This window comes from Lathamus discolor, chromosome 3 (assembly GCF_037157495.1).
Source record: "Lathamus discolor isolate bLatDis1 chromosome 3, bLatDis1.hap1, whole genome shotgun sequence".
Taxonomy (NCBI): Eukaryota; Metazoa; Chordata; class Aves; order Psittaciformes; family Psittacidae; genus Lathamus; species Lathamus discolor.
This window is the reverse complement of record NC_088886.1, coordinates 141,445,011-141,458,009: the sequence shown is the minus strand read 5'-3', so window position 1 is coordinate 141,458,009 and position 12,999 is coordinate 141,445,011. Positions and strand designations below refer to the sequence as shown.

Here is a 12,999-nt window from a genome sequence, read left to right as displayed (position 1 = left end):
GAATGTCTCCTAGTGGTCAAAGTCTAGAGCTCTATGCTAATCTTCATGACCTATTTGTGCCTTCTCTAGTGACCAGGAAAACACCCAGGTCTATCACTATAGGACCACAGTTTATCATAGACAACCTTGATCCAATCCAGCAAGTCCAGAAGTCATTTGTCTAGCATGAAGAACAATTACAGGTTTCTATTCTGTCTTCTGGTTTCCATCAGAGTCCATCTGATCTCTGACACTGGGAACATGCTTTCTGATATCTCCTTGATAAAGAGTTCATATTCCCACAGGTTTGACGTCTTCTGGTGTCAAAATGAAGTCAATATTCCTTTCTATCTGTAGGTTATACTTCCTTCTTCACAACATCTCTTCAGGCATATTCCTGTGGTTTTTATTAGTCTGCCACCTCTGTCCATCTCTCACGCTGGTTTGGTTGTTAGGTTGTTTGGTGTTTTGCTTTGTTTTTTGTCCTGGTCTCTCTGTTTCTGTATACTGATAGCCTGCCCTCTTCATTTGTCTTTAAAACACCTTTGCAAACATGTGTGGACCTTGAATGATCTTAACTGTGTCACATTTCAAAACACAGGACACTTAGCATACTCATCTTTGGTTCCCATGTCTTTTATTTTGTTACTCTGCTGCTATTTCCACTCATAAATCACTTTATCATAACTCACTCAAGAGTTATGAACATCCTGTGCTTCAACATCCACATGATTTTTCTTCCTCCTCTGTGTTGCAACGCTGACTCAATGCTCAGTATACACACACACACACACGCTCTTACTTCCTAAGTATCCTGCACTCTTCCTGGCATATGTATTGAAAAACAGAGCTCACTTGCTCCAGCTTCTTTCCACAAACCCTTTTGTCTGTTCCTGAGTGTTTTTCCCTTATTATTTTCATTCCTGTTTGCCAAACATTTCTTCTATACCAATATTTAGCAAAATGTCTTTTGAGGGAGAGAACAAAAGGGGAGCTGGGGGAGGGAAGAAAAACAGAATTTAAATTACACTGCCAAGTTTATTTAACAGGTTTAAAATTAAATTATTTGAAGTACTTTGAATTACCATTAGACTTATTTTATTGAGAGGCAATTGATATTCCAGAGCTTGTAATCTGGTAAAAAACAATGTAATAAAATGGGGGATAATGGTATATATTTTCTAACTGATGTGTTTGAGAGAAGGAATGGAGTAGAAAACTTTTTAAACATGCACATAAACAGATACACATCCCCTGCCACCAGCTGAAGTAATCCCACCAGAGTATTAAGAGAGTTTCAATGCCCGTGCATTAATGTATGCACTGTGATTCACAGGGTATGGAGAACTGCTATTTTTTTGTGTGTATTTAGCATCTCACATTTTCAATGCAAATGGTGCAACAAGCAATGATACATCATAACACTGTATTCATTGATTCTCTTTGCCTTTTTGCTACTGGGACTCTGTACTGTTTCCCTTGAAAACAGTGTTTTACCCAGACATCCAAACAGATTATATTCCTGAAACCAGATGTCACAGCCATGACAAAGGTGGAGAGCATGTCTGGAATTGCTATTATGATATCATCACAGCTGAAGAAAGCATTCATCAGATATGTCCAGATGCCAGTATTCATAGCTTAGGAAGATGCATTGTAACATGCAATTTGGGTTTTGTGGCAATACTATACAAATTGAAGTTCCAAGTAACTTGATGTTTTCCAACTGACATGCTGGCAAACTGATTTCTGGAGCAACTCACCAGTCTGTATGTAACTTTACTCCTTGCCTTATTAGACTGTGGGTTAATACAGTCTTACTAGAGTGGAGGTTGTTTTGGAAAAGACCATCGCCAAGCCAGGACTCGTAGCCTGAGAGCTTGTATTTAGGACTGTGCTGTCTTCTGAACTAGGGATTTTACATTTTGCTACCTGAACCTGGCTATTTGAGTTGTTCTACTTTACCCAGAGTTCTGATTGAGATATTTATGTAAATGTGGTGATGACTAAAAGGAATCAGTAGTCCATCTATTGCTTATTTATTACCAAATTTCCATGTAGGGAGGTACAAGGTGCATTATGGTATTTTTCAGGTATGAGGGACTGGATCAGTTTTCATCTTCAGTAACAGACTTGCAGAAGCTCAGAACGAGTGTGGTGGGAAGGCATCCCTTTGAAGATCTGTGCTGACCTCTTCCAATAGCCTACTTGTAATTAACAAGTTTAAACATTATTTCCCCTGATTACTTTCTTCTGTCACCTGGGTCTTGCTCCTTGAAGATAAGAGTTGCATGAATAGTGAATTAGGAATGTTTTTATTTTTACTCCAAGAACTGAAATTATTTCTAAGCTTTCTACAGTTATCTTCTCCAAGATGCAAGACAGCCGTATTTCACCAAGTAAAAGTTCTGCCTTTGGCAGCAGCATTTGTTTAAATGTAGAAATAACTGCTACCAAAAGAAAAAGGAGGTGATGGGAGGGAATAAACCAAAACAAAAAGTACCGCAAACCGCCAATATCATTTATTTCTATTTCTTTAACCAAAAACATGCACAGTGGTATAGTTCACCAAGTACAAAACAAAGCATAAACCAATTTAAGGGTATTGATTTGTACTCCTGACGTAACTGGAGCAGAGTCTCCTAAGGGAGGGAAATTTCATAGCCATTCTGATAGCTGTTTTATATTGATTCTTCTCCTGTCCTTGGCCCACAAAACACCTCCAGATACTTTAGTATTTGTAGTTGTCACAATATGCTTTGGTTCCTTCCTAATTGTTAAATGAATCAAACTTTGCTTATATCCAGCCAGACCTGTGTTGCAAGAGGTGGCCACAAACTGTGAAACACAGTTCCAGCTTTTGGGGTAGTTACAGTTTTGGACTGGATTTTACACTGCACAATGGAACTCTAGTTCAGGAGGTTTGCTTTTGCCTGAACAGTGCTAGGATTTATCTTCTGCAGTGAAGCCTAACCAATCCTTTGCCAAAAAAATGAGTTGTTTATAAGGACTCATCTTGCCTTGTTAGGACCACATAAACCAGGGTGGCTACTTGAGGTAGTTTGATAGTTCTTGAAGATAGGTGTTTGGTAGTTCTTGAAGATAGGTGGCATCAGTTTTAACTTTGCCGCCATGGGCAAGTTCCAAGTTTTGTGTTTTCAACCCCTTAAAACAGCAAAAAGATTGTACTCCTCTTCCTCCCCAGTGCTGCTCTTGTAGTATGTCCTTGGCCAGTTGAGTAGCCTGTCTCTCTCCTGCACCAGAGAACCAGCTGTACTTTGATCTTCAGTGAAGCAGCTCCAAAGTAAAGATCACATTCTCCTGTTTAAATACATAGCTTTAACATAAATAGTATCTATAATCCACACCTTGCAGAGATGAATATTATGTATAGCATCCTTGCAGTACCTAAAGAATGCCTATAAGAAAGCTGGAGAGGCACTTCTTACAAGGGCCTGTAGAGATTGGTTAAGGGGAGAATGGCTTTAAACTGAAAGAGGTTAGACTCAGATTAGATATTAGGAATAAATTCTTTACTGTGAAGGTTATGAAACAGTGGCACAGGTTGCCCAGAGAAACTGTGTCTGCTCCATCCCTGGAGCGTTCAAGGCCAGGTTGGACGGGGCTTGGAGCAACCTGGTGTAGCGTGAGGCATCCCTGCCCGTGGCTGGGGGGTGATGATGATGATCAAGATCTAGATGATTTTCAAGGTCCTTTCCACCCCAAACCATTTTATGATCTTATGTGATTATAGATGGGTCTTTGGTCATCAGATGCCTTTGATGGTTACAGGCAGCTTATGAACTTCTTGAATTCTATTACAAAAAAAGAAATCCCTATAAAAAATATTCACCCTTTTAAAAAAGTTTTCAAAATATATGTTTTGCCATGTAATGTGTTCACTTAAAAGGCCGTGTCTTATGTTGATTGATGATATACTAGTACCAGAAGGAATTCACAAGAAAGAGTTGTGAGCTGTATTTTGGTTATACTGGAATTTCCCTCAGGAAATATAACTGAAATCCCCTGGCTGCTGTTTAGGGGAACTAGGACAAACATGAGACAGAGGTGGCCAAGAGGTGGCTATCGGGCCAAATGTTTTAATTGCATGGGCCTCAAGCTGGCTACACGGTTGTGCTGGCATGGGAAATGAAAGCTAATTTAAATCCCCATTGACAGGGTGAAATAAAGCAGCAAGTACTACTAAAGCTGATATCACTGGGAACCCCAGGATGAAGTTGCATATCCAGCCTCTGCAATCTCTTGGAGAAATGAGGCAGCAATGGAGCCACTGAGGCAAGACTCTCATGGTTCTTGGTTCTCTATGTTTGGTGCTTCTCGGCCAGACAAAGATGTTTTTCGTGGAGCTTGCAGCTATAGTATTTTGGGTCAGCTGTGTGCAGCACAGGTGTATTATAAAGCAGAGGTCTGTTTGCTTTTACCTCTGCAAGGTGGTCAATAAGCAGTGTTACCTAGCACATATACTCCACCGTATCCCACTCTGTGACCTCTTGGAGGCATTGTTCCCTTTTCTGGCAATGAGTCATGACCCTTGTGTGTATGACATGTAGTGAGCGCTGACAGCTCAGACTGAACAAGCATCCATGGCCAATTCATTCTCATTTACGGGCTGCTTTTTCTTATTTAATAACCTACTCTGCTGAGCTGCATAAGGTTGTTTGAGACAGGGTAGAAGTTGATGTGTGCCTGCCAACCAGCTTCCAGCTGGCAAGAGACCTGAGCAATTCCACAAACTAAATGAGATGAGTTTAGAATACATTTCCTGTTGCTGTGCCTCTGAAAGTGAAAATAGCCATCCCACTGCTCAGGAGTGCTGTGTGCCATTCAAGGGGTGAAGGATGGATTGGAATTGCATGGAGTAGTGGAAAGATTCTTATGTGCATGTGTAGCTACATACTCTCATACAGGCAACCCAGTTGCAGCAAATTAAAGCCAGATAAGCAAGCTGTTTCCCAACAGTAACTTATTGTCCTGGCTGATCTCTCAGGCTTTTTAGCAACATATTCTGGCAATTTCTAACATCCCAAAAGCATACGATCTATGAGTTCTGAACTAATGGGCTCATTCACATTCCTTTCCTTATCTCAGATTTGTGCTACTCAAAGATGATGCCAAGCACTGGTAGGCCAGGAGTTGAATTTAAAGTGGAGCCTAGAAACTTGGTGTAAATGCCTATATCTGCATTTGCAATCTCTTCATACCCCTGTTTCCCATCATGCCTCCAAAAGCTGTTTAATGAAATGCAGAAGTTTTTTCTTCCTCCATCTGAGAAGCTCTATATTTTGAACTGTCAAAGAACTATGACACTGTGCCAACTAAAACCCTCAATCAGAAGCAGAACTAGAACATTGTCAAATTAATGTCTGTGACGAGCACATCACTCGAGCAAGATGAAGGTCAATTTATTGGCCCTAAGTTTTTGTTGTCTCTCTTGCCTCAGGAAAATGACATTGCAGCTTGAGCAGGAAAGGCCTTCCTTATCCCATCTTTCCTTCCATCATCTTACAAAACTCACTAGCTTTCTTTCCATATTCTGGAAGTAGTCGCAGTCAGTAATGAAAAGAAACATGTTCTAGGCCTCATCACCACAAATCTGCTTTCCTTTCTCATTCCTTCTCTGTGAAGATCTCAACAATAAAAAGGAATAAGTATCATAAACCTCATAAAATAGGTTATTCTGTGTAAGCTTCCCTTTAGGGACACTTGGAAACATCTAAAATACAAGCTCCTAAGTTTCAGGTCACCAATGAAGGTCCAACTCTTTAAGGTCTGACATATTCTGTGGCTTTTTGGAAAACTCTTCAAACACAGGTTATGTGGAGCGCATTAATGGAGGACATTCCTGCAGAAAACAGACAGGGTGATGGAAGGGTTTCTTCTGGCCTTTAAAATGTGTGTATCTGCAAGAATCGTTAATCATCATAGCATATCACTGTCAGTAACCTCTGAGTGGACCTTTCTCCCATGCTTCTTCTGAGTTCTCTGTGCCTTGCAGGCTTTATGATCCAGGGTTAATAAGTTGTTTGTTTGAACAAAACAATATTTTGGGAATCTCTTGCTAACTTCCCTAAGGAGTGATTTTCTGAACATTATTTTCATCCCTTTATCACAGCTGAACAATGCAATCTGTATATATTTAGTTGCAATATTTTCCTTTACTGAACACCAAAAAAAATAGCGTATATAATCACAATGGGTATCATAAGATAAGCGATAACAATAAAGACCATTGTTGGTTTGAATTGCATGAAAACTAACCCACTCAGTTTTGAACTGTGTGAAAATATAACTGGAATTTGCTTTTTCAACAGAGCATGTTGTGCATTAAAGCTGCCATGTATTAAGAAAAAAATATGTACTTTAAACTTCAATAAGCATCACGAAGTTCTTGCTATAGAAGTTTCCTCTTAGGAGCTACATTGTAGTGCTAGGTCATCTATCCTACCATGAAGTTCAAAACCGATTCTTATAATTGTGTGAGTCTATCTTCATTTATGAAAACATCTTCACTTATGAAAACTGTTGCTGCAGAAAGCCCTGAAATGTTGTTGAAAAAGCACATGCTGAGCTGAAACCACAGAACTTAATTTCCTCTTTGTGGGAAACCATGCCTTACAGTAGCCTTTCATATTGTCATACAGGCAGAACCCTTTCCATCACAACACCCTTAGAGCTTTTTTAGTTCATTTGAGTGCAACAGTGAATATTTAAAGAAATACCAGACATGCCCACAGCTTGCAGAAAGGAGCAACAAAGATGTACTTATTATTTTTACTATAGTAAGACACAACTGTGATGTTAGGACTCCTGTAGATGCTGGGCAAATACTGACAGAGAACACTTGAACAAAGAGAGCTCTTAGTAACCTAAACAGGCAGCAGTAGAGTTGCTAAACACAAACAGAGGAGACAGGAGAATTGTGAAAGGGATGTTAAAGAAAAGCTTTAAAAGGTTGTAACATATATGAAATACAATCAAGACTTTAAAGTTTTCTGGGGAGCAGAACTCTCCCCAAAATCTGTGCTGCATGTATATGATACAGGTGAACTGCATTAATGTCATTTTAATGTCTGTGATGGGTTTGAATCATGTCCAATACGTACAGAGTGTGAGAAATATGAAATTTAAAAATAAAGTCTCAGTGAAGAATGAACTTCAATAAAGAACACATTTCAGGAAACTGTTTTGCTTTATAGTATTGCATGAGCAAAAAAGCAAGTTAAATTTGCTGCGTATCTATTCTGTGGGCAATGACTCATTCTCTTCTAGAGGAATCCAAGCAGATTTGCGATGCACTCAAACATTACACTAAAAATATCCCATTACCATCCACAGTCTGTCATACAGAAATATTTCTTGAGAGGTCTTCAAAACAAGGATTTGCATTACCCAGTTCAGTTCATAAACTAAGTAGGTCCTGACTACTTTCAAAACTAAACAGCTTCATTGACGTCCTTATGATTAATCTTTAAAACCTTGGGTGACCAAAATTCCTGACCTTAATTCTGTTAAGTGGAATACATTTAACCTGATGCTTCCACCCAACTATAGTATAACAACATGCAGATAGAGCACATTAATTTAGATAGACAGCTGTATAAGCAAAATGTCAGAGCTTCCTGTATTGGTAAATGCCTGTATTTTGGGCTCCATAAGTAAACGCTTTTTGATACAGTGGTGTATTTTGTGTTCACCAGTCTTTCCCCATTAATTCTGGAATGATGCAGTCAGTGTCTATGGGTTTTGAAGAAATGCAGTTGTCTCAAAGTTATGAAGATTCTACTGGGTTTGTGAAAAGAACAAGTGAGGAAAAGGGCTTTGACAACCAGCTCATCACTTACTAAAAACAAAGTCCACAAAGGTGGCCATTTGTGAGACACAAATCAATAAGAAACAAGAGCTTCTTAATTCTGCTGCTTGTGGTGTTCTTATAAACTGTAACAGATAGAGGTTTCATAAGGACTTGTCCCTTGAAAACCTTTTCTGTTCTGTTCTTTGTCAAAGAAATGTCCAGTTAATCAAAATGAAAACATTTTGCCAAGGCCTATGTAGTCCTATACAGCTGTCATGTTAGATGGCCCATAGTGTTTTCTCTTAGCCAAGTTGGTATGCTTTTCTTGTGAAAGACTTGAGTAGCCACAACCTAGGTCTGCTCTATTATGGGGATTGCTTTGGGTCTGAGCCGTCCAAGTCCTCTGAGGTTTCTCCTCTAAGCTAGGTTCAGTAAGGAAGAAGAAACCTAAAAGATTTGGGAATCAGGTGGCCTAGATGTTTTGGGCCTGTCTTTAGAGAGAAATTCTGATTTGAAAGCTTGATAACAAGAAGATTTTGTTATGCTTTTGTTAGAAGAAAGACCTTTCATTGTTATACCTGAGGATCAGAATTTTTGTTTTACATTCTAACATTATTTTCCCCTTTAAAATATTTATCTTCCTTGCTGTGCCGGGATCATGATTAACCAGACCCTTTCAGGGAAGTAAAACTCATCATTGTTTGATCACTGCTGGGAGAAGTCTGAGGGTATCCTCAGCCCACACTCTATCTGCACAAAAGCATTAATTTCTGCTCTTGGAATTTTGCAAACAGGAAGTGCAGGGTCTATTTATCATTTTGTTGTGTATTTTAAAATCATAATTGTGCTATAGAAGAAGCCAAAGACCTGACACGGACCCCTTTATGCTACCATATTTGGTCAAATGATGGTTCTATGTATACTACATGTGAATATTAGAAACTTATTTTTAGATGACCAGTAAGACCTATGTGGTTTAAAAATAGCCAGGCATAGGGACTATACTGACTTTTCGAAGGACAAAGCACAGCTGTTGCATGAGCAAGCACAAACCAGCCTCTCCCTTAGAAAAACCGAATTCTATAAATATGTCATCAAGGTCATAAGAACAAATGTACTGGATAAGAAATGCCATTCTGATTTAAGTAGTGCTTTCAGCAAACTCACTGCCTACTCTGTAATCAGATTGGTATCAATAGGAAAAGAAAGGTGTTTGACAGCAGTGTTAGCTGGTTATAGTTCTGTAAGAGTGGGAAAGCAGGGCTAAAGAAAGGCACTGTGGCAAGAGCAGCTCCAGAAGTCAGCCACTTGCAGGAGAGTTGTTCAGTATTGGAAGCTCTAGTAGAGAAAGACCAGTTCTGTTTTGCTCCCCTGATGAATGCACAGGTAACATGAATCAAAATGTTGCATTCTATGGAAAGGTTTTAATTTTAGCAACTGTAGTTGTATTAGTTAAAGAAGAAAGGCAGTGCCCTTGTGAATCAGAATCTTTGAGTGTACTTAGGGTGGTAAGACAAAGGAATGATTTACCTTTTATAATAGAAGATACATGTGTTTTGGTGTTCATGTAGTAATGCAGTGTACCTCATGGCCAGCCAATTTGTTACTACCATGACATGTTTTGGCTAACAAAAAAGAACGTCATTTTGATGGGCAGAACTGGTGTTTCAAGATAAAACCTCTTTGACTTTTAAACTATTTGTAATTACAGTTTTATGCTATTGTGATGTAAATAGGTGAGGTCATGCTAAGTAGCAGAACATGGCACCTGAGTCATGGAGTCATGAGCTAACGAACAAGACATTTCATGGGTCGTAATTAGCTCTTTTGGTGGTACTAAAAGGACTAAAAGAAAAAAAGGCTTTTTAGAGCCATTCCGCATGAGGTCACCTCATTCTTGTTATTCCTGAAATGCCAGGGTTGTAAGAGAATTTGTTTGTTGTTGGAAATGAGTTTTTGAATTTCAGCCCTAAGATTAGTGGAGTTATTTGAGAGGAGGAAGGAGGGGGGGACAAAACACACATACACAACTCTAGTAATTTGAGGCTTTTTAGAGGAACAAAAGAAATCTTATTGAAAGTAGCACGTTCTTCAGAAATTTAGCTAAGCTACTTCAAGGAATGAAGCAGGCGATGATCTGAAAACCAGTGTAGGAAGGAGGTTAAAAGTAATAAGATTTTTTAATAGAACTGGGGGGAGCAGGACTATTTTTCTGACATATCACTCCTAAAACTAACTGCCCCAATATACCTACATCCAGCCTAAAGAAGTCCATTCTAAAGCAAACTATAAACAGCCAGCAGAATGTTGATGCCCAAAAGAAAGGACTTGTTTTCTCTGAAGCATTGGCTGCCATCATGCTGGCTTGTAGCTTAAACTCCAGAGATTTCATAGCATGTACTTCTACCCACACCTTTTCTTGTCTAAAAAGCATAGATTAGATTGTGAGGAGGAATGAAATGCTCTCTAAAGATATAAGTAAACCATTTTTCACTTCCAAACTGCAAATTCTCATGCAGCCATGAAGCTGTGACCAAAATAGTTCCTTGTGACGGATGACCACTCACAGCCAACTTTATTGTACTTCTTGACTACAAACATTATTTGTGAGGCCTACAGACAGTTTTAGGGGGAGAGAAACTAGGCCAAGCCTGACTGGGGAAAAGAAGCCACAAGCCTGAGCTCTTTGGATTATGGTTCAGAAGGAGCAGAAAAGCTTGTTTGTATTCACCTGCACAAGAGAGAGTATTGCTCTCCAAGTCTCACAGGCTGAGATTTTGCATAGACTCTTTAATTCAGTGTGGGTATGAAATAGTTTTCAATACTAAGTGATTCTTTTGGTGTTACTGGAGTGCCTTAGTGTCTATTATCTGTCTCTTGGGAATAACATGTTTTTAATAAATAGCCTTTTCTGGAAGCAAGTTGGGTAGTAGCATTTGTCATGCCAGGCAAATAGCAGGTTTAATTAAGAGCCCAATCCCCCCATGCTTTTATTTGACAGTCCACACTACTAGTTTCACTTTTAGTTGTCATATTCATTATTAGTCTGCAAAATGAACACTCACAAGATAAATGAGAGGAAAATACTCGTAGGGTACATGTAATTAGCACACAACTTATTATGAATTGTGATGACCTCCTTGATAATTAATCAGGCTTACAGCTGATGTTTGAAGGCAGTCCAGAGAGGAGATATTTCAACAAATGAGAACAAATTCCTCTGGGGGCAGAGGAAGACACAGTGAGAAATGAGGAGACAAAAATCATGAGTCTAAAAGAAATGTTGTTTGATAGTTGTAAATTAAGGCTCCAGCCTCAGCTGATAAAAGCTGGGATTGTTTTACCTCAGGTTTCTGCAGAGAGGACAGTTATGTGACTCTTGGCATGTTAAGCATCCAAAGGACGTGCCATGGAGCAGTTCTCCTGGTGTATTAGCTTGCTTTCAGAAGAAAATAGCTTAAATACACTATGCACATAGGGACAGAGTGATCACTTATGCTGTTCCTAAGCGGCTGGGGTCTTGTATTCCATGTTAGCAAGGAAGAAATGTGAAGGTATGATGGTGCCATAAAGCAGTAAGGACTTGGGTCTTGTTTCCATGGCCCAGAGTAGGAGTAGGACTTAGAGCCCAGGTATATATGGATATAGTCATGTTATAGAAAGGAACCCGAGGGAGCCAGGATGCTGTGGGTCCTGGTATCACCTGTCTGTACACAGGCAAAGTAAGTGGTGTGGGCAAGCAACGTTCTTTATTAACATACCTCCATGCACCTCAGTTTGAATGTTGTCATAGTCCTGAATTTCTCCCAAGAAGAGAGAAACCCTGCTTTTTTTGGTTTGTTTACCTTCCTTTTTGCTTTCTCTCCCCTAAAATGTAGCTGAAGAAGTGTTCAGAGTTTTCAGTAGCAGGCAAGAGCCCCTGGGCAGGAATAAGAGTCTAAGACTGATGTTGGTGCAGACCCACAGCCAGAGTGCTGTTGGTGAGATTCATATCTCTGGTGCTCTGTTACTGTGAAGAGAAACCTCCAGTCCCCTCCAGCCTTGTGAAACTTTTGGTCTGGGCAGCAGAAAAATGAAGGGTATTTCTGTTCTGAAGGGTATTTCAGCTCAAAATTAATTTTCTGGTATTCAACACATATTGTGCCTTCCCACTGGCATCCACTGCGGAGGGAATTAGGCCGCACGTGGGTTCATGTTGGTGCATCTATTTGTTTGGCCTCTGCATGTTACCAATTGACACCATGTGTGTCTTCAGCCCAGATGCAAACATGGAGTGCAGACCCCAGCCATTTAGGAACAGCATAAGTGATCACAGACCGTGCCTTTGCTGGGATTAAGAGTAACTGGAATTGGCTTTGTTTTATTTTCCCTCCTACCACACTCTTAAGTAACTCCCTCATAAAATCTCCGCACAAGGGATTAAACACATGGGGGCCCTCAAAGCTGTAAGAATTGACAATAAAATGACAAAGATGACAGTGACAGTAACTAGGCAAACCTCCATCCAGAGCACACAGCTATGGATGGAAAGGCTTACCATCTGTCACTAGCAAATACCCAAACATTATCCAGCAGTTCAACAAAGCTCCCAGTGTCTCTGCTTTGTGATATGCATCAGCTATTCCCATTCCATTTATTCTGTACAATACATTTTTAATGTGTAGGTTGCAGTGCAATGCTGAGCCAGTAGGAGCCAGCCAACGTTTGCCTTATGTCTCAAAAAATAGATTAACATTTCTCTCTGTTATGGCTTATTTACTGTAATTGCTTTGTACACGTGTTGCAACAGTGAGGTGCTTGTCTCAAGCTCCTGTGTAGGAAACTAGACTTCTGATGGCCTGTTTCTCACATTCTGCAGTCATCAAGACAAAATGTCCTCTTCTTCAGTATTTCACTGGCACATTTGCAATCTGTCTCAGCTTGTTATTATATCACTGTGCTGAAGACACACTATAATTTGCATTGAACCATGGAAAAAAGTGAATGTGAGAAATTACACATTGTTGCATTCATGAAGCTATTACACCTGGAGAGAGAACAATGCTCAAATTCGATTAAAATTGAATTTCCTGCTATTGCCACCTCAAACTGTTAAGCACTTCAGGCATGTCCAGAGCACATTAATCTGCCAAAGCTTGGCACAGCCACGCTTTGCTGTTGCTGCTGAAATAATGCTAATGCTTAGTCTGCACTGCACATAGTGTAGG

General features: G+C 39.7%; 1 long non-coding RNA gene across 4 annotated transcripts in view; it reads right to left on the bottom strand.

Moving 5' to 3' along the window:
* Positions 1–2,479: 2,479 nt before the first annotated feature.
* LOC136010686 (uncharacterized) overlaps positions 2,480–12,999 on the bottom strand; it is a 37,534-nt gene continuing 27,014 nt past the window's right edge. For all 4 annotated transcript variants that reach the window (XR_010610961.1, XR_010610962.1, XR_010610963.1 and 1 more), the window contains one exon: positions 2,480–3,300. This is a non-coding gene — a long non-coding RNA (uncharacterized LOC136010686). The remainder of the gene's footprint in view (positions 3,301–12,999) is intronic.